At 52.9% G+C, this 19,360-nt stretch overlaps 1 protein-coding gene across 1 annotated transcript in view; it reads left to right on the top strand.

Moving 5' to 3' along the window:
* Positions 1–542: 542 nt before the first annotated feature.
* The window catches only part of LOC141171973 (myelin-associated glycoprotein-like), a 193,585-nt gene continuing 174,767 nt past the window's right edge, over positions 543–19,360 (top strand). The window contains exon 1 of the mRNA XM_073655717.1: positions 543–684. The gene's annotated coding sequence lies outside the window, so the exon portion shown is untranslated. The remainder of the gene's footprint in view (positions 685–19,360) is intronic.

The raw sequence follows: 19,360 nt of genomic DNA on the forward strand, positions 1-19,360 counted from the left end.
GGCGCTTACATAGCAGCAGGAAGATAAATGAGCTGCGGCAGTAGGGGAGGAGGGGGATGCAGCTGCAGTTTTTCTAAAACATACCCAGTAAAAGTAGTACGACACAGACCTTTATATCCCACCAGGATGAGCCCACTCACTCTAAAATGGGCGCTTGTGGCTTTGGTGGGGGATAGTGGGAGAGTCGTCATTTTTACATTGGGTTGTGCTGGGCTGGTTGATCGAAAGTGAAGCTGCGGATGACGGCAGGTAAGAGGCGGTTTGTAGGGAGTAAAAGAGAAAGGTGCGTGCTGGCAGCCAATGTCCGAGGGCGCCCCAAGTGGACACACTGATGTCTTCGAAGAGAGAGTTTCCTAACGAAGGTCGGTAGATCATCATTTAGTGGCATTTTCTTTGCATGTTGCACATTTTACCAATATTCCCACAAGAATAAGACACAACCCATCATCTGCTGCACGGGCCAAGGGTTAAAGGAGTCAAGTGCAGACCTAACAAAGCTCCGCTTGTGAGGGGTCCGGAGGCTTGGTCCGGTGGGACAATCCTCGCTGCTCTGTGGCTATTTGTCCTTTGTTCCGTGCGGAGGGTGGTATCACTTGGTACTGTCGGTGCGTTATCGGGGCATGACACACACTGCAGCACATCTCTACTGGGAGAGGATATGACAAGCCGTCCTGACTGACCGGGGTGAGTCCTCCATCACAAGCAAAAAGATAAAAAGAACAATTACTAAATATTATTATTTATTATTAACTATTATTATTAGATTTTATTAATAATAACTAGTACTATTAACTATTATTATTAGATTTTATTTATTATTATATTATTAATAATTAGTATTATTAACCATCATTATTAACTATTAATATTATTTTATTTGTATTAACAATAACTATCATTCTTAACTGTTATTATTAACTATTTATCACTATTATTATTTTATTAATAATAAAAAGTATTATTAACTATTATTAGCTATTATTTATTATTATTATTATTATATTATTTTATTAATAATTTGTATTAACCATCGATATTAATTATTATTATGAACTATTTAATGTTATTATTTATTATTAGCTCTTTTATAATTAATAATAATAATTATTATTAAATAATATTAAATTAGCTCTTTTTACTACGTATATGATTATTATTATTACTAGAATTTTTTTCTACATGAATTTGGACACTTTTTGTGGCATTTCTTTTTTTCTACTTAAATGTGTATATATTTTATATATGTGTGTATGTATATGTATGAGTATGTATATATGTATATACAGTATATATATATATATATATATATGAGTATAATATATTTACAGTAGGGTCTCATGCAAAACTTTAGATCCTTTGGTTTCTACAGCTCCTATGTGTCGCAGTACATACCAGGATGAGTTAACGCTGAATCGTTCAGTGAGCTCAGCGCAATCTATAACTGTTGTCTTTCTTCTCCTGAACTCTAAGCTCGCTTCCAAATGAACCTGTCGTGTTGAAATAGTATCTGATGTGCAGGCAGGATGTGATAGAGTCGGAGGAGCTGATCAGATTTATAGACATTTGTATGGGAAAAAAGTTTCAGTAAAAGTTGTATTTTATTCATTAAAGTCCTTGGAGTTTGTATGTAGGAGTCCAGTGGGCGGTCCTTCTTAGTTATTCAGTCTTCCCTGTATGACTGTGCATCTAGAGATAGCTGTCAATCACTAATAGCCCCGCCCACTGGACTCATAATATACAAACAAACCCCAGGGATTCGCTATATAGTGAATCTTTTCCAACAAACATTTGTATAATTATTATTACATTCTAGGATTTTTTGTTGTATTTTTTTTTTATTTGCACAAACAAAAAAATGACCTCGTTTCATGAAAAATTAACTTTCTTGATGGAATGTGACCGGCAGCCGCTTATCTGTAGGAAAACTGAATCAGCAAGTGCTGCCCACGCAATCCTACTGCTTAGTGGTGCGGGCACGAGGTCAGCGCCTTGTACTAAAGGTGCCATACACACTGGGGGAAATCAGCTGAGCACAATGAGTTCAGGGGGATGTACACCGGGGTGCAAGCTCTGCCCTGAGGATTGGCAAGGGAAAGTCTGGACACCCCCATACACTGGGGTCAAGGGAGAGTCAGGACACCCCCATACACTGGGGTCAAGGGAGAGTCAGGACACCCCCATACACTGGGGGTCAGGGGAGAGTCAGCACACCCCCATACACTGGGGGTCAGGGGAGAGTCATGACACCTCCATACACTGGGGTCAACAAATAGTCAGGGCACCCCCATACACTGGGGTCAAGGGAGAGTCAGGACACCCCCATACACTGGGGTCAGGGCAGAGTCAGGACACCCCCACACACTGGGGATCAGGGGAGAGTCAGGACACCCCCATACACTGGGGTCAATGGAGAGTCAGGACTCCCCGATACACTGGGGTCAGGGGAGAGTCAGGACACCCCCATACACTGGGGTCAATGGAGAGTCAGGACACCCCCATACACTGGGGGTCAGGGGAGAATCAGGACACCACCATACACTGGGGTCAAGGGAGAGTCAGGACACCCCCATACACTGGGGGTCAGGGGAGAGTCAGGACACCCCCATACACTGGGGGTGAAGGGAGATTCAGGACACCGCAATATACTGGGGGTCAATGGAGTTTGGGACACCCCTATACACTGGCGGTCAAGGGAGAGTCAGGCCCCCCCATACACTGGGGGTCAAGGGAGAGTCAGGACACCCCCATACACTGGGGGTCAAAGGAGAGTCAGGACACCCCCATACACTGGGGGTCAAGGGAGAGTCAGGACACCCCCATACCCTGGGGGTCAAGGAAGAGTCTGGACAACCCCATACACTGGGGGTCAAGGGAGAGTCAGGATACCCCCATACACTGGGGGTCAAGGGAGACTCAGGACACCCCCATACACTGGGGGTCAAGGAAGAGTCTGGACAAGCCCATAAACTGAGGGTCAAGGGAGAGTCAGGACACCGCCATACACTGGGGGTCAAGGGAGAGTCAGGACACACCCATACACTGGGGGTCAAGGAAGAGTCTGGACAATCCCATACACTGGGGTCAAGGGAGAGTAAGGACATACTCTGGGGGTCAAGGGAGAGTCAGGCCCCCCATACACTGGGGGTCAAAGGAGAGTCAGGACACCGCTATACACTGGGGGTCAGGGGAGAGTCAGGACACCCCCATACACTGGGGGTTAAGGGAGAGTCAGGACACCCCTCTACACTGGGGTCAAGAGAGAGTAAGGACTTAAACTGGTGGTCAAGGGAGAGTCAGCCCCCCCATACACTGGGGGTCAAGGGAGAGTCAGGACATCCCCATACACTGGGGGTCAAGCGAGAGTCAGGACACCCCCATACACTGGGGGTCAAGGGAGAGTCAGGAGACCCCCATACACTGGGGTAAGGGGAGAGTAAGGACATACTCTGGGGGTCAAGGGAGAGTCAGGACACCCCCATACACTGGGGGTCAACAAATAGTCAGGACACCCCCATACATAAGGGTCAACAAATAGGACTCCCCAATATACTGGGGTCAAGGGAGTTTGGGACACCCCTATACACTGGGGGTCAAGGGAGAGTCAGGACACCCCCATACACTGGGGGTCAAGGGAGAGCCAGGACACCCCCATACACTGGGGGTCAAATGAGAGTCAGGACACCCCCATACACTGGGGGTCAAGGGAGAGTCAGGACTCCCCCATACACTGGGGGTCAAGGGAGAGTCAGGACACCCCCATACACTGGGGGTCAAGGAAGAGTCTGGACAACCCCATACACTGGGGGGTCAAGGGAGAGTCTGGACAACCCTATACACTGGGGGTCAAGTGAGAGTCAGGACACCCCCATACACTGGGGGTCAAGGGAGAGCCAGGACACCCCCATACACTGGGGGTCAAATGAGAGTCAGGACACCCCCATACACTGGGGGTCAAGGGAGAGTCAGGACTCCCCCATACACTGGGGGTCAAGGGAGAGTCAGGACACCCCCATACACTGGGGGTCAAGGAAGAGTCTGGACAACCCCATACACTGGGGGGTCAAGGGAGAGTCTGGACAACCCTATACACTGGGGGTCAAGGGAGAGTCTGGACAACCCTATACACTGGGGGTCAAGGGAGAGTCAGGACACCCCCATACTCTGGGGGTCAAGGGAGAGTCAGGACACACCCATACACTGGGGGTCAAGGAAGAGTCTGGTCAACTCCATACACTGGGGTCAAGGGAGAGTAAGGACATACTCTGGGGGTCAAGGGAGAGTCATGACACCGCTATACACTGGGGGTCAGGGGAGAGTCAGGACACCCCCATACACTGGGGGTCAAGGGAGAGTCAGGACACCCCAAACACTGGGCTCAAGGGAGAGTTAGGATACCCCCATACACAGGGGGTCAAGGGAGAGTCAGGACACCCCAAACACTTGGGGTCAGGGGAGAGTCAGGACACCCCCATACACTGGGGGTCAAGGGAGAGTCAGGACACCCCAAACACTGGGCTCAAGGGAGAGTTAGGATACCCCCATACACTGGGGGTCAAGGGAGAGTCAGGACACCCCAATACACTGGGGGTCAAGGGAGAGTCATGACACCCCTATACACTGGGGTCAAGAGAGAGTAAGGACACACACTGGGGTCAGGGGAGAGTCAGGACACCCCCATACACTAGGGTAAGGGGAGAGTAAGGACATATACTGGGGGTCAAGGGAGAGTCAGGACACCCGCATACACTGGGGGTCAGGGGAGAGTCAGGACACCCCCATACACTAGGGGTCAAGGGAGAGTCAGGACACCCCCATACACTGAGGGTCAAAGGAGAGTCAGGACACCCCAGTACTCTGAGGGTCAAGGGAGAGTCAGGACACCCCATATACTGTGTGTCAAGGGAGAGTCAGGACACCCCATACACTGGGGGTCAAGGGAGAGTTAGGATACTGGCATACACAGGGGGTCAAGGGAGAGTCAAGACGCCTTAATACACTGGGGGGTCAAGGGAGAGTCAGGACACCCCATATACTGGGGTCAACAAATAGTCAGGACTTCCCAATATACTGGGGGTCAATGGAGAGTCAGGACACCCCCATACACTGGGGATCAAGGAAGAGTCAGGACACCCCATATACTGGGGGTCAAAGGAGAGTCAGGCCCCCCATACACTGGGGGTCAAGGGAGAGTCAGCACACCCCCATACACTGGGGTCAACAAATAGTCAGGACACCCCCATACACTGGGTCAAGGGACAGTCAGGACACCTCCATACACTGGGGTCAACAAATAGTCAGGACACTCCCATACATTGGGGGTGAAGGGAGATTCAGGACACCCCCATACATAAGGTTCAACAAATAGTCAGGACACCTCCATACATAAGACTCAACAAATAGTCAGGACTCCCCAATATACTGGGGTCAAGGGAGTTTGGGACACCCCTATACACTGGCGGTCAAGGGAGAGTCAGGCCCCCCCATACACTGGGGGTCAAGGGAGAGTCAGGACACCCCCATACACTGGGGGTCAAAGGAGAGTCAGGACACCCCCATACACTGGGGGTCAAGGGAGAGTCAGGACACCCCCCATACCCTGGGGGTCAAGGAAGAGTCTGGACAACCCCATACACTGGGGGTCAAGGGAGAGTCAGGATACCGCCATACACTGGGGGTCAAGGGAGACTCAGGACACCCCCATACACTGGGGGTCAAGGAAGAGTCTGGACAAGCCCATAAACTGAGGGTCAAGGGAGAGTCAGGACACCGCCATACACTGGGGGTCAAGGGAGAGTCAGGACACACCCATACACTGGGGGTCAAGGAAGAGTCTGGACAACCCCATACACTGGGGTCAAGGGAGAGTAAGGACATACTCTGGGGGTCAAGGGAGAGTCAGGCCCCCCATACACTGGGGGTCAAAGGAGAGTCAGGACACCGCTATACACTGGGGGTCAGGGGAGAGTCAGGACACCCCCATACACTGGGGGTCAAGGAAGAGTCTGGACAACCCCATACACTGGGGTCAAGGAGTAAGGACATACTCTGGGGGTCAAGGGGGAGTCAGGCCCCCCATACACTGGGGGTCAAAGGAGAGTCAGGACACCGCTATACACTGGGGGTCAGGGGAGAGTCAGGACACCCCTCTACACTGGGGTCAAGAGAGAGTAAGGACTTAAACTGGTGGTCAAGGGAGAGTCAGCCCCCCCATACACTGGGGGTCAAGGGAGAGTCAGGACATCCCCATACACTGGGGTCAAGGGAGAGTCAGGACACCCCCATACACTGGGGGTCAAGGGAGAGTCAGGAGACCCCCATACACTGGGGTAAGGGGAGAGTAAGGACATACTCTGGGGGTCAAGGGAGAGTCAGGACACCCCCATACACTGGGGGTCAACAAATAGTCAGGACACCCCCATACATAAGGGTCAACAAATAGGACTCCCCAATATACTGGGGTCAAGGGAGTTTGGGACACCCCTATACACTGGGGGTCAAGGGAGAGTCAGGACACCCCCATACACTGGGGGTCAAGGGAGAGCCAGGACACCCCCATACACTGGGGGTCAAATGAGAGTCAGGACACCCCCATACACTGGGGGTCAAGGGAGAGTCAGGACTCCCCCATACACTGGGGGTCAAGGGAGAGTCAGGACACCCCCATACACTGGGGGTCAAGGAAGAGTCTGGACAACCCCATACACTGGGGGGTCAAGGGAGAGTCTGGACAACCCTATACACTGGGGGTCAAGGGAGAGTCAGGACACCCCCATACACTGGGGGTCAAGGGAGAGCCAGGACACCCCCATACACTGGGGGTCAAATGAGAGTCAGGACACCCCCATACACTGGAGGTCAAGGGAGAGTCAGGACTCCCCCATACACTGGGGGTCAAGGGAGAGTCAGGACACCCCCATACACTGGGGGTCAAGGAAGAGTCTGGACAACCCCATACACTGGGGGGTCAAGGGAGAGTCTGGACAACCCTATACACTGGGGGTCAAGGGAGAGTCAGGACACCCCCATACACTGGGGGTCAAGGGAGAGTCAGGACACACCCATACACTGGGGGTCAAGGAAGAGTCTGGACAACTCCATACACTGGGGTCAAGGGAGAGTAAGGACATACTCTGGGGGTCAAGGGAGAGTCATGACACCTCTATACACTGGGGGTCAGGGGAGAGTCAGGACACCCCCATACACTGGGGGTCAAGGGAGAGTCAGGACACCCCAAACACTGGGCTCAAGGGAGAGTTAGGATACCCCCATACACAGGGGGTCAAGGGAGAGTCAGGACACCCCAAACACTTGGGGTCAGGGGAGAGTCAGGACACCCCCATACACTGGGGGTCAAGGGAGAGTCAGGACACCCCAAACACTGGGCTCAATGGAGAGTTAGGATACCCCCATACACTGGGGGTCAAGGGAGAGTCAGGACACCCCAATACACTGGGGGTCAAGGGAGAGTCAGGACACCCCTATACACTGGGGTCAAGAGAGAGTAAGGACACACACTGGGGTCAGGGGAGAGTCAGGACACCCCCATACACTGGGGGTCAAGGGAGAGTCAGGACACCCCTATACACTGGGATCAAGAGAGAGTAAGGACACACACTGGGGTCAGGGGAGAGTCAGGACACCCCCATACACTAGGGTAAGGGGAGAGTAAGGACATATACTGGGGGTCAAGGGAGAGTCAGGACACCCGCATACACTGGGGGTCAGGGGAGAGTCAGGACACCCCCATACACTAGGGGTCAAGGGAGAGTCAGGACACCCCCATACACTGAGGGTCAAAGGAGAGTCAGGACACCCCAGTACTCTGAGGGTCAAGGGAGAGTCAGGAAACCCTAAAGACTGAAGTCAAGACCTCCCCACATACTGGGGTCAATGAAGTCAGGGGACCACCAGACATTGGGAGTCAAGAGAGAGTAAGATGTGCTGATAACTGTACAGGGATCACTGGAGTAAGAAGCGCCAAATCCATGAAGAGGCAGAAGCCTGAATCTGGAGCGTGTGATGACTGCCAGTGACACAAGCGTCACGCAGCGCCCGTGTCCTTTGCCGTCACCTGCTGCTGCTCCACCTCACCTGTCTGGCAGCAATTACAGGAAACGCCGTCATACCAGGAGGCTTCGGCTTAGAGGGATTTTCCAGTGTTTTATAAATAAACATTAATCATTGTATCACTTTCTCATATACTTTATTATACATTGTTGTCTACATGCAGACGCTGAGAACCTGCGTGTAGTAAAAACATGGCTCCTTACTTTCAGAAACAGCGCCACCCCTAACTAAAGGTTGTGCACGGTATTGCAACTCATCTTCATTTGCTTTAATAGTGCCGAGTTGCAATACCAGTCACAAGCCATGATAGGATTGGCGCTATTTTTGAAAAATAGGAGCCATGTTTTTGTAATTCTGGATGACCCCTTTAAACGGATAATTCTTAGAATTGCAAGTTTTCCCGTATCCATAGGATAGAACAATTTACTGATCTCTGGGGGGGTCACTAATTTACTGATCGCAGGGGTCACTAATTTACTGATCACAGGGGGTCACCAATTTACAGATCACTGGGGGGTCCGGAAGCTAAAACTTAATTTCCATAAAACTTTTATAAAGTTTCTGCAATTTGAGTGTAAGCGCTACATCAGACAATGGGGTGACCGCCCCTTTAACATCCCTTCAATCCCATCTCCATCTGGTTTTTGAATACAATTGTGCTGTTGTTCCCTGTTATCAGCTATTGGAGACAATTGAATTCCATCTATTGTATTTTGGTAAATAGAATCGATTTATTGTTCTCTGTTATCAGCCATTGTCAATCTTGCGATTTATAGGGTCTTTCAATGGGATGCATGATAATTAGCTTTTTAAATCCTCACCATTTTCCAGAGCTCTGCTTGTTGTCGGCGACTGGAAAGATTTGAGGTTGAAATGAGTACAGATCTAATACTGCTCACAGCAGAGGGTTTGTTACAATTGTATCACATCCAGGTAATCCTTTATGGACTATGATGGTTTGTTACAATGTATCAGTGCAGATGACACGTCACAGTCTGGATTGTTTGGATTGTGGTTATTACAGTCGCGTGCAATATCCTGTATTACTCAGGGGAGCGGTTTCGTGTCACTGGGGCAGTGACAGACACTGATCTGCTCTCGGCGAAACTTTTTCTTGGCGGAAAGTGAAACTGACTTTACCTGCCGAGCGAGTCGTCATCAGAGAAACAATGCAAACTATTGACGGCATGGCGGTATTATCCAGCACCTGCACTACTGCAACCAAAATCGCCACCCATGATCCCCTTTAACCTATCCAAAAAATTCAGATTATTTCCACTGTGACTGGTTGGCCGGCACTAAACCGCAATTTCCATTTCAATTGGTGCAATATTCTGAGCCGAGTAATTACCTAATGGTTTTTTATAGGGTTTGTCATACACCGCTCCAAACCCCCTGCACAGATATTGACAAATAGTCACTTTCCATAATCACCACTAGAGGGAGCCAGATACAGTGCTATTATGTGGGTACTGTATGGTCCTGTTATGGGGTCACTGTATAGAACAGTTCATGGTTGTTCTATGATTACTGCTTTATGTAGGGACTGCGTTGTCCTTACTGTGTAGTACTATTATGGCGCTACTGTTATTTGATTGCTGTGTAGTATTATTATTTAGGGACTGTCGTGTTGTTATATTTGTTACTTTTTAGTGCTGTTGTGTAGCAATTTTATATATTTCATGTTTTATATTTTCTGGGGCTTTGGTCAAGATATGTTTAAATCAGTGGCCTCCATATACTCTGACCCAACTATTTTGGCAGCTGAAAAACCTACTGTACATGTCCCTTCTCTGAATCGGTGGAGCAGGTTACCTTCAACTTTCCTCACAGCTCAGTCTAGCCCTATTTACACCAGCAGATGACTGGTCAAACTACCAAAAAATGCATGTATGAGTCTAAGCTAAGACTAATTAGGAGACCCAATACTAGACCCAACCCAGGGATCATTAGGAGTCCCAGCACTAGTCTCAGCCCAGGGCTTATTAGGAGTCTCAATACTAAACCCAACCCAGGGATCATTAGGAGTCCCATCACTAATCTCAGCCCAGGGATCATTAGGAGTCCCATAACTAGTCCCAGCCCAGGGATCATTAGGAGTCCCAGCACTAGTCCCAGCCCAGGGCTCATTAGGAGTCCCATCACTAGTCCCAGCCCAGGGCTCATTAGGAGTCCCAGCACCAGTCCCAACCCAGGGATCATTAGGAGTCCCAGCACTAGTCCCAGCCCAGGGCTCATTAGGAATCCCATCACTAATCTCAGCCCAGGGATCATTAGGAGTCCCATCACTAATCTCAGCCCAGGGATCATTAGGAGTCCCATAACTAGTCCCAGCCCAGGGATCATTAGGAGTCCCAGCACTAGTCCCAGCCGAGGGCTCATTAGGAGTCCCATCACTAGTCCCAGCCCAGGGCTCATTAGGAGTCCCAGCACTAGTCCCAACCCAGGGATCATTAGGAGTCCCAGCACTAGTCTCAACCCAGGGCTTATTAGGAGTCTCAATACTAAACCCAACCCAGGGATCATTAGGCGTCCCATCATTAGTCCCAGCCCAGGGCACATTAGGAGTCCCAGCACTAGTCTCAGCCCAGGGCTCATTAGGAGTCCCAGCACTAGTCCCAACCCAGGGATCATTAGGAGTCCCAGCACTAGTCTCAGCCCAGGGATCATTAGGAGTCCCATCACTAATCTCAACCCAGGGATCATTAGGAGTCCCATCACTTGTCCCAGCCCAGGGATCATTAGGAGTCCCAGCACTAGTCTCAGCCCAGGGATCATTAGGAGTCCCATCACTAATCTCAACCCAGGGATCATTAGGAGTCCCAGCACTAGTCTCAGCCCAGGGATCATTAGGAGTCCCATCACTAATCTCAACCCAGGGATCATTAGGAGTCCCATCACTAGTCCCAGCCCAGGGATCATTAGGAGTCCCATCACTAGTCCCAGCCCAGGGCTCATTAGGAGTCCCGCACTAGTCTCAGCCCAGGGATCATTAGGAGTCCCATCACTAATCTCAACCCAGGGATCATTAGGAGTCCCATCACTAGTCCCAGCCCAGGGCTCAGTAGGAGTCCCATCACTAGTCCCAGCCCAGGGCTCATTAGGAGTCCCATCACTAGTCCCAGCCCAGGGCTCATTAGGAGTCCCATCACTAGTCTCAGCCCAGGGCTCATTAGGAGTCCCATCACTAGTCCCAGCCCAGGGATCATTAGGAGTCCCAGCACTAGTCCCAACCCAGGGATCATTAGGAGTCCCAGCACTAGTCCCAGCCCAGGGCTCATTAGGAGTCCCAACACTAGTCTCAGCCCAGGGATGATTAGGAGTCCCAGCACTAGTCCCAGCCCAGGGCTCATTAGGAGTCCCATCACTAGTCCCAGCCCAGGGATCATTAGGAGTCCCAGCACTAGTCTCAGCCCAGGTCTCATTAGGAGCTCCAGCACTAGTGCCAGCCCAGGGCTCATTAGGAGTCCCAGCACTAGTCCCAGCCCAGGGATCATTAGGAGTCCCAGCACTAGTCCCAGACCAGGGATCATTAGGAGTCCCAGCACTAGTCCCAGCCCAGGGCTCGTTAGGAGTCCCAGCACTAGTCTCAGCCCAGGTCTCATTAGGAGCCCCAGCACTAGTCCCAGCCCAGGTCTCATTAGGAGTCCCAGCACTAGTCCCAGCCCAGGACTAATGGCAGCTGAGCCACCAGAGCTCTGGCCTGGACCGGAACTTGCCATACAGACTATTGCACCTTCCCATTACATGAGTCAGCTGTGGCTGGGTGAATACTCTGCATAGTTAGACGTGTTATCTCTTGGTGAGTCATGACTGCAGTCATGATGGTAAACCAGCCTGAGATAAGTATAATGTGCAGCCCCAGCCATACAGAGCTACCTGTGTGTGATCAGCAGGAGCCCCAGCCATACAGAGCTACCTGTGTGTGATCAGCAGGAGACCCAGCCATACAGAGCTACCTGTGTGTGATCAGCAGGAGCCCCAGTCATACAGAGCTACCTGTGTGTGATCAGCAGGAGCCCCAGCAATACAGAGCTACCTGTGTGTGATCAGCAGGAGCCCCAGCCATACAGAGCTACCTGTGTGTGATCAGCAGGAGCCCCAGCCATACAGAGCTACCTGTGTGTGATCAGCAGGAGCCCCAGCCATAGAGAGCTACCTGTGTGTGATCAGCAGGAGCCCCAGCCATACAGAGCTACCTGTATGTGATCAGCAGGAGCCCCAGCCATACAGAGCTACCTGTGTGTGATCAGCAGGAGCCCCAGCCATACAGAGCTACCTGTGTGTGATCAGCTGGAGCCTCAGCCATACAGAGCTACCTGTGTGTGATCAGCAGGAGCCCCAGCCATACAGCGCTACCTGTGTGTGATCAGCAGGAGCCCCAGCCATACAGAGCTACCTGTGTGTGATCAGCAGGAGCCCCAGCCATACAGAGCTACCTGTGTGTGATCAGCAGGAGCCCCAGCCATACAGAGCTACCTGTGTGTGATCAGCAGGAGCCCCAGCCATACAGAGCTACCTGTGTGTGATCATCAGGAGCCCCAGCCATACAGAGCTACCTGTGTGTGATCAGCAGGAGCCCCAGCCATACAGAGCTACCTGTGTGTGATCAGCAGGAGCCCCAGCCATACAGAGCTACCTGTGTGTGATCAGCAGGAGCCCCAGCCATACAGAGCTACCTGTGTGAGATCAGCAGGAGCCCCAGCCATACAGAGCTACCTGTGTGTGATCAGCAGGAGCCCCAGCCATACAGAGCTACCTGTGTGATCAGCAGGAGCCCCAGCCATACAGAGCTACCTGTGTGTGATCAGCAGGAGCCCCAGCCATACAGAGCTACCTGTGTGTGATCAGCAGGAGCCCCAGCCATACAGAGCTACCTGTGTGTGATCAGCTGGAGCCTCAGCCATACAGAGCTATCTGTGTGTGATCAGCAGGAGCCCCAGCCATACAGAGCTACCTGTGTGTGATCAGCAGGAGCCCCAGCCATACAGAGCTACCTGTGTGTGATCAGCAGGAGCCCCAGCCATACAGAGCTACCTGTGTGTGATCATCAGGAGCCCCAGCCATACAGAGCTACCTGTGTGCGATCAGCAGGAGCCCCAGCCATACAGAGCTACCTGTGTGTGATCATCAGGAGCCCCAGCCATACAGAGCTACCTGTGTGTGATCAGCAGGAGCCCCAGCTATACAGAGCTACCTGTGTGTGATCATCAGGAGCCCCAGCCATACAGAGCTACCCGTGTGTGATCAGCAGGAGCCCCAGCCATACAGAGCTACCTGTGTGTGATCATCAGGAGCCCCAGCCATACAGAGCTACCTGTGTGTGATCAGCAGGAGCCCCAGCCATACAGAGCTACCTGTGTGTGATCAGCAGGAGCCCCAGCCATACAGAGCTACCTGTGTGTGATCAGCAGGAGCCCCAGCCATACAGAGCTACCTGTGTGTGATCAGCAGGAGCCAAAGCCATACAGAGCTACCTGTGTGTGATCAGCAGGAGCCCCAGCCAGGCAGAGCTACCTGTGTGTGATCAGCAGGAGCCCCAGCCATACAGAGCTGCCTGTGTGTGATCAGCAGGAGCCCCAGCCATACAGAGCTACCTGTGTGTGATCAGCAGGAGCCCCAGCCATACAGAGCTACCTGTGTGTGATCAGCAGGAGCCCCAGCCATACAGAGCTACCTGTGTGTGATCAGCTGGAGCCTCAGCCATACAGAGCTACCTGTGTGTGATCAGCAGGAGCCCCAGCCATACAGAGCTACCTGTGTGTGATCAGCAGGAGCCCCAGCCATACAGAGCTACCTGTGTGTGATCAGCAGGAGCCCCAGCCATACAGAGCTACCTGTGTGTGATCAGCAGGAGCCCCAGCCATACAGAGCTACCTGTGTGTGATCAGCAGGAGCCCCAGCCATACAGAGCTACCTGTGTGTGATCAGCAGGAGCCCCAGCCATACAGAGCTACCTGTGTGTGATCAGCAGGAGCCCCAGCCATACAGAGCTACCTGTGTGTGATCAGCAGGAGCCCCAGCCATACAGAGCTACCTGTGTGTGATCAGCAGGAGCCCCAGCCATACAGAGCTACTGTTAGAACCTTGCTCTTAGGTTTTTTCCTTTGCTGATCACATGACCTTGTTGGCCTATTTAATCCTGCTCCGCCCTTCTGGCTTTGCTGGACTTCATTGTATAACTACTTTCTAGCTAGCCTGTGCTCTGTGTCTTGCTCTGTTAGTTTGCTTGGTCTTCGGACCTCAGTGTTCTTTATATTTTGTTTGTTTGTCTGTCTGCTACTATTTCTGTTAGGAGGTGTCCCATTTTCCTCCCAGTCCTTAGTACTTGTAGGGATTCCTTCCCCACATCTATAGGTCTCCGTACAGACTAGCTTAGGACTTTAGCAGGTCTGATCGCAGGATCAGGTCCCCTGTTACATCGTAGGGATAAAGCTGAGTTCTATCGTAGGGACAGATCTCCTCTCTTTCCTTAGCTCTGGTAGCAGAACATAACAGCTACCTGTGTGTGATCAGCAGGAATCCCAGCCATAGAGAGCTACCTGTGTGTGATCAGCAGGGGCCCCAGCCATACAGAGCTACCTGTGTGTGATCAGCAGGAGCCCCAGCCATACAGAGCTACCTGTGTGTGATCAGCAGGAGCCCCAGCCATACAGAGCTACCTGTGTGTGATCAGCAGGAGCCCCAGCCATACAGAGCTACCTGTGTGTGATCAGCAGGAGCCCCAGCCATACAGAGCTACCTGTGTGTGATCAGCAGGAGCCCCAGCCATACAGAGCTACCTGTGTGTGATCAGCAGGAGCCCCAGCCATACAGAGCTACCTGTGTGTGATCAGCAGGAATCCCAGCCATACAGAGCTACCTGTGTGTGATCAGCAGGGGCCCCAGCCATACAGAGCTACCTGTGTGTGATCAGCAGGAGCCCCAGCCATACAGAGCTACCTGTGTGTGATCAGCAGGAGCCCCAGCCATACAGAGCTACCTGTGTGTGATCAGCAGGAGCCCCAGCCATACAGAGCTACCTGTGTGTGATCAGCAGGAGCCCCAGCCATACAGAGCTACCTGTGTGTGATCAGCTGGAGCCCCAGCCATACAGAGCTACCTGTGTGTGATCAGCAGGAGCCCCAGCCATACAGAGCTACCTGTGTGTGATCAGCAGGAGCCCCAGCCATACAGAGCTACCTGTGTGTGATCAGCAGGAGCCCCAGCCATACAGAGCTACCTGTGTGTGATCAGCTGGAGCCCAAGCCATACAGAGCTACCTGTGTGTGATCAGCAGGAGCCCCAGCCATACAGAGCTACCTGTGTGTGATCAGCAGGAGCCCCAGCCATACAGAGCTACCTGTGTGTGATCAGCAGGGGCCCCAGCCATACAGAGCTACCTGTGTGTGATCAGCAGGAGCCCCAGCCATACAGAGCTACCTGTGTGTGATCAGCAGGAGCCCCAGCCATACAGAGCTGCCTGTGTGTGATCAGCAGGAGCCCCAGCCATACAGAGCTACCTGTGTGTGATCTGCAGGAGCCCCAGCCATACAGAGCTACCTGTGTGTGATCAGCAGGAGCCCCAGCCATACAGAGCTACCTGTGTGTGATCTGCAGGAGCCCCAGCCATACAGAGCTACCTGTGTGTGATCAGCAGGAGCCCCAGCCATACAGAGCTACCTGTGTGTGATCAGCAGGAGCCCCAGCCATACAGAGCTACCTGTGTGTGATCAGCAGGGGCCCCAGCCATACAGAGCTACCTGTGTGTGATCAGCAGGAGCCCCAGCCATACAGAGCTACCTGTGTGTGATCAGCAGGAGCCCCACCCATACAGAGCTACCTGTGTGTGATCAGCAGGAGCCCCAGCCATACAGTGTGTGATCAGCAGGAGCCCCAGCCATACAGAGCTACCTGTGTGTGATCAGCAGGAGCCCCAGCCATACAGAGCTACCTGTGTGTGATCAGCAGGGGCCCCAGCCATACAGAGCTACCTGTGTGTGATCAGCAGGAGCCGCAGCCATACAGAGCTGCCTGTGTGTGATCAGCAGGAGCCCCAGCCATACAGAGCTACCTGTGTGTGATCTGCAGGAGCCCCAGCCATACAGAGCTACCTGTGTGTGATCAGCAGGAGCCCCAGCCATACAGAGCTACCTGTGTGTGATCAGCAGGAGCCCCAGCCATACAGAGCTACCTGTGTGTGATCTGCAGGAGCCCCAGCCATACAGAGCTACCTGTGTGTGATCAGCAGGAGCCCCACCCATACAGAGCTACCTGTGTGTGATCAGCAGGAGCCCCAGCCATACAGTGTGTGATCAGCAGGAGCCCCAGCCATACAGAGCTACCTGTGTGTGATCAGCAGGAGCCCCAGCCATACAGAGCTACCTGTGTGTGATCAGCAGGAGCCCCAGCCATACAGAGCTACCTGTGTGTGATCAGCAGGAGCCCCAGCCATACAGAGCTACCTGTGTGTGATCAGCAGGAGCCCCAGCCATACAGAGCTACCTGTGTGTGGTCAGCAGGAGCCCCAGCCATACAGAGCTACCTGTGTGTGATCAGCAGGAGCCCCAGCCATACAGAGCTACCTGTGTGTGATCAGCAGGAGCCCCAGCCATACAGAGCTACCTGTGTGTGATCAGCAGGAGCCCCAGCCATACAGAGCTACCTGTGTGTGATCAGCAGGAGCCCCAGCCATACAGAGCTACCTGTGTGTGATCAGCAGGAGCCCCAGCCATACAGAGCTACCTGTGTGTGATCAGCAGGAACCCCAGCCATACAGAGCTACCTGTGTGTGATCAGCAGGAGCCCCAGCCATACAGAGTTACCTGTGTGTGATCAGCAGGAGCCCCAGCCATACAGAGCTACCTGTGTGTGATCAGCAGGAGCCCCAGCCATACAGAGCTACCTGTGTGTGATCAGCAGGAGCCCCAGCCATACAGAGCTACCTGTGTGTGATCAGCAGGAGCCCCAGCCATACAGAGCTACCTGTGTGTGATCAGCAGGAGCCCCAGCCATACAGAGCTACCTGTGTGTGATCAGCTGGAGCCTCAGCCATACAGAGCTACCTGTGTGTGATCAGCAGGAGCCCCAGCCATACAGAGCTACCTGTGTGTGATCAGCAGGAGCCCCAGCCCTGCAGAGCTACCTGTGTGTGATCAGCAGGAGCCCCAGCCATACAGTGTGTGATCAGCAGGAGCCCCAGCCATACAGAGCTACCTGTGTGTGATCAGCTGGAGCCCCAGCCATACAGTGTGTGATCAGCAGGAGCCCCAGCCATACAGAGCTACCTGTGTGTGATCAGCAGGAGCCCCAGCCATACAGAGCTACCTGTGTGTGATCAGCAGGAGCCCCAGCCATACAGAGCTACCTGTGTGTGATCAGCAGGAGCCCCAGCCATACAGTGTGTGATCAGCAGGAGCCCCAGCCATACAGAGCTACCTGTGTGTGATCAGCAGGAGCCTCAGCCATACAGAGCTACCTGTGTGCGATCAGCAGGATCCCCAGCCATACAGAGCTACCTGTGTGTGATCAGCAGGAGCCCCAGCCATACAGAGCTACCTGTGTGTGATCAGCAGGAGCCCCAGCCATACAGAGGTACCTGTGTGTGATCAGCAGGAGCCCCAGCCATACATAGCTACCTGTGTGTGATCAGCAGGAGCCCCAGCCATACAGAGCTACCTGTGTGTGATCAGCAGGAGCCCCAGCCATACAGAGCTACCTGTGTGTGATCAGCAGGAGCCCCAGCCATACAGAGCTACCTGTGTGTGATCAGCAGGAGCCCCAGCCATACAGAGCTACCTGTGTGTGATCATCAGGAGCCCCAGCCATACAGAGCTACCTGTGTGTGATCAGCAGGAGCCCCAGCCATACAGAGCTACCTGTGTGTGATCATCAGGAGCCCCAGCCATACAGTGTGTGATCAGCAGGAGCCCCAGCCATACAGAGCTACCTGTGTGTAATCAGCAGGAGCCCCAGCCATACAGAGCTACCTGTGTGTGATCAGCAGGAGCCCCAGCCATACAGAGCTACCTGTGTGTGATCAGCAGGAGCCCCAGCCATACAGAGGTACCTGTGTGTGATCAGCAGGAGCCCCAGCCATACATAGCTACCTGTGTGTGATCAGCAGGAGCCCCAGCCATACAGAGCTACCTGTGTGTGATCAGCAGGAGCCCCAGCCATACAGAGCTACCTGTGTGTGATCATAAGGAGCCCCAGCCATACAGAGCTACCTGTGTGTGATCAGCAGGAGCCCCAGCCATACAGAGCTACCTGTGTGTGATCATCAGGAGCCCCAGCCATACAGTGTGTGATCAGCAGGAGCCCCAGCCATACAGAGCTACCTGTGTGTGATCAGCAGGAGCCCCAGCCATACAGAGCTACCTGTGTGTGATCAGCAGGAGCCCCAGCCATACAGAGCTACCTGTGTGTGATCAGCAGGAGCCCCAGCCATACAGAGCTACCTGTGTGTGATCATCAGGAGCCCCAGCCATACAGAGCTACCTGTGTGTGATCATCAGGAGCCCCAGCCATACAGAGCTACCTGTGTGTGATCAGCAGGAGCCCCAGCCATACAGAGCTACCTGTGTGTGATCAGCAGGAGCCCCAGCCATACAGAGCTACCTGTGTATGATCAGCAGGAGCCCCAGCCAGGCAGAGCTACCTGTGTGTGATCAGCAGGAGCCCCAGCCATACAGAGCTACCTGTGTGTGATCAGCAGGAGCCCCAGCCATACAGAGCTACCTGTGTGTGATCAGCAGGAGCCCCAGCCATACAGAGCTACCTGTGTGTGATCATCAGGAGCCCCAGCCATACAGAGCTACCTGTGTGTGATCATCAGGAGCCCCAGCCAGGCAGAGCTACCTGTGTGTGATCAGCAGGAGCCCAAGCCATACAGAGCTACCTGTGTGTGATCTGCAGGAGCCCCAGCCATACAGAGCTAGCTGTGTGTGATCAGCAGGAGCCCCAGCCATACAGAGCTACCTGTGTGTGATCAGCAGGAGCCCCAGCCATACAGAGCTACCTGTGTGTGATCAGCAGGAGCCCCAGCCATACAGAGCTACCTGTGTGTGATCAGCAGGAGCCCCAGCCATACAGAGCTACCTGTGTGTGATCAACAGGAGCCCCAGCCATACAGAGCTACCTGTGTGTGATCAGCAGGAGCCCCAGCCATACAGAGCTACCGGTGTATGATCAGCAGGAGCCCCAGCCAGGCAGAGCTACCTGTGTGTGATCAGCAGGAGCCCCAGCCATACAGAGCTACCTGTGTGTGATCAGCAGGAGCCCCAGCCATACAGAGCTACCTGTGTGTGATCAG

The sequence above is a fragment of the Phyllobates terribilis genome, unplaced genomic scaffold (genome assembly GCF_046119375.1).
Source record: "Phyllobates terribilis strain yellow unplaced genomic scaffold, ASM4611937v1 Scaffold_12__6_contigs__length_324123572, whole genome shotgun sequence".
NCBI classification, from domain to species: domain Eukaryota; kingdom Metazoa; phylum Chordata; class Amphibia; order Anura; family Dendrobatidae; genus Phyllobates; species Phyllobates terribilis.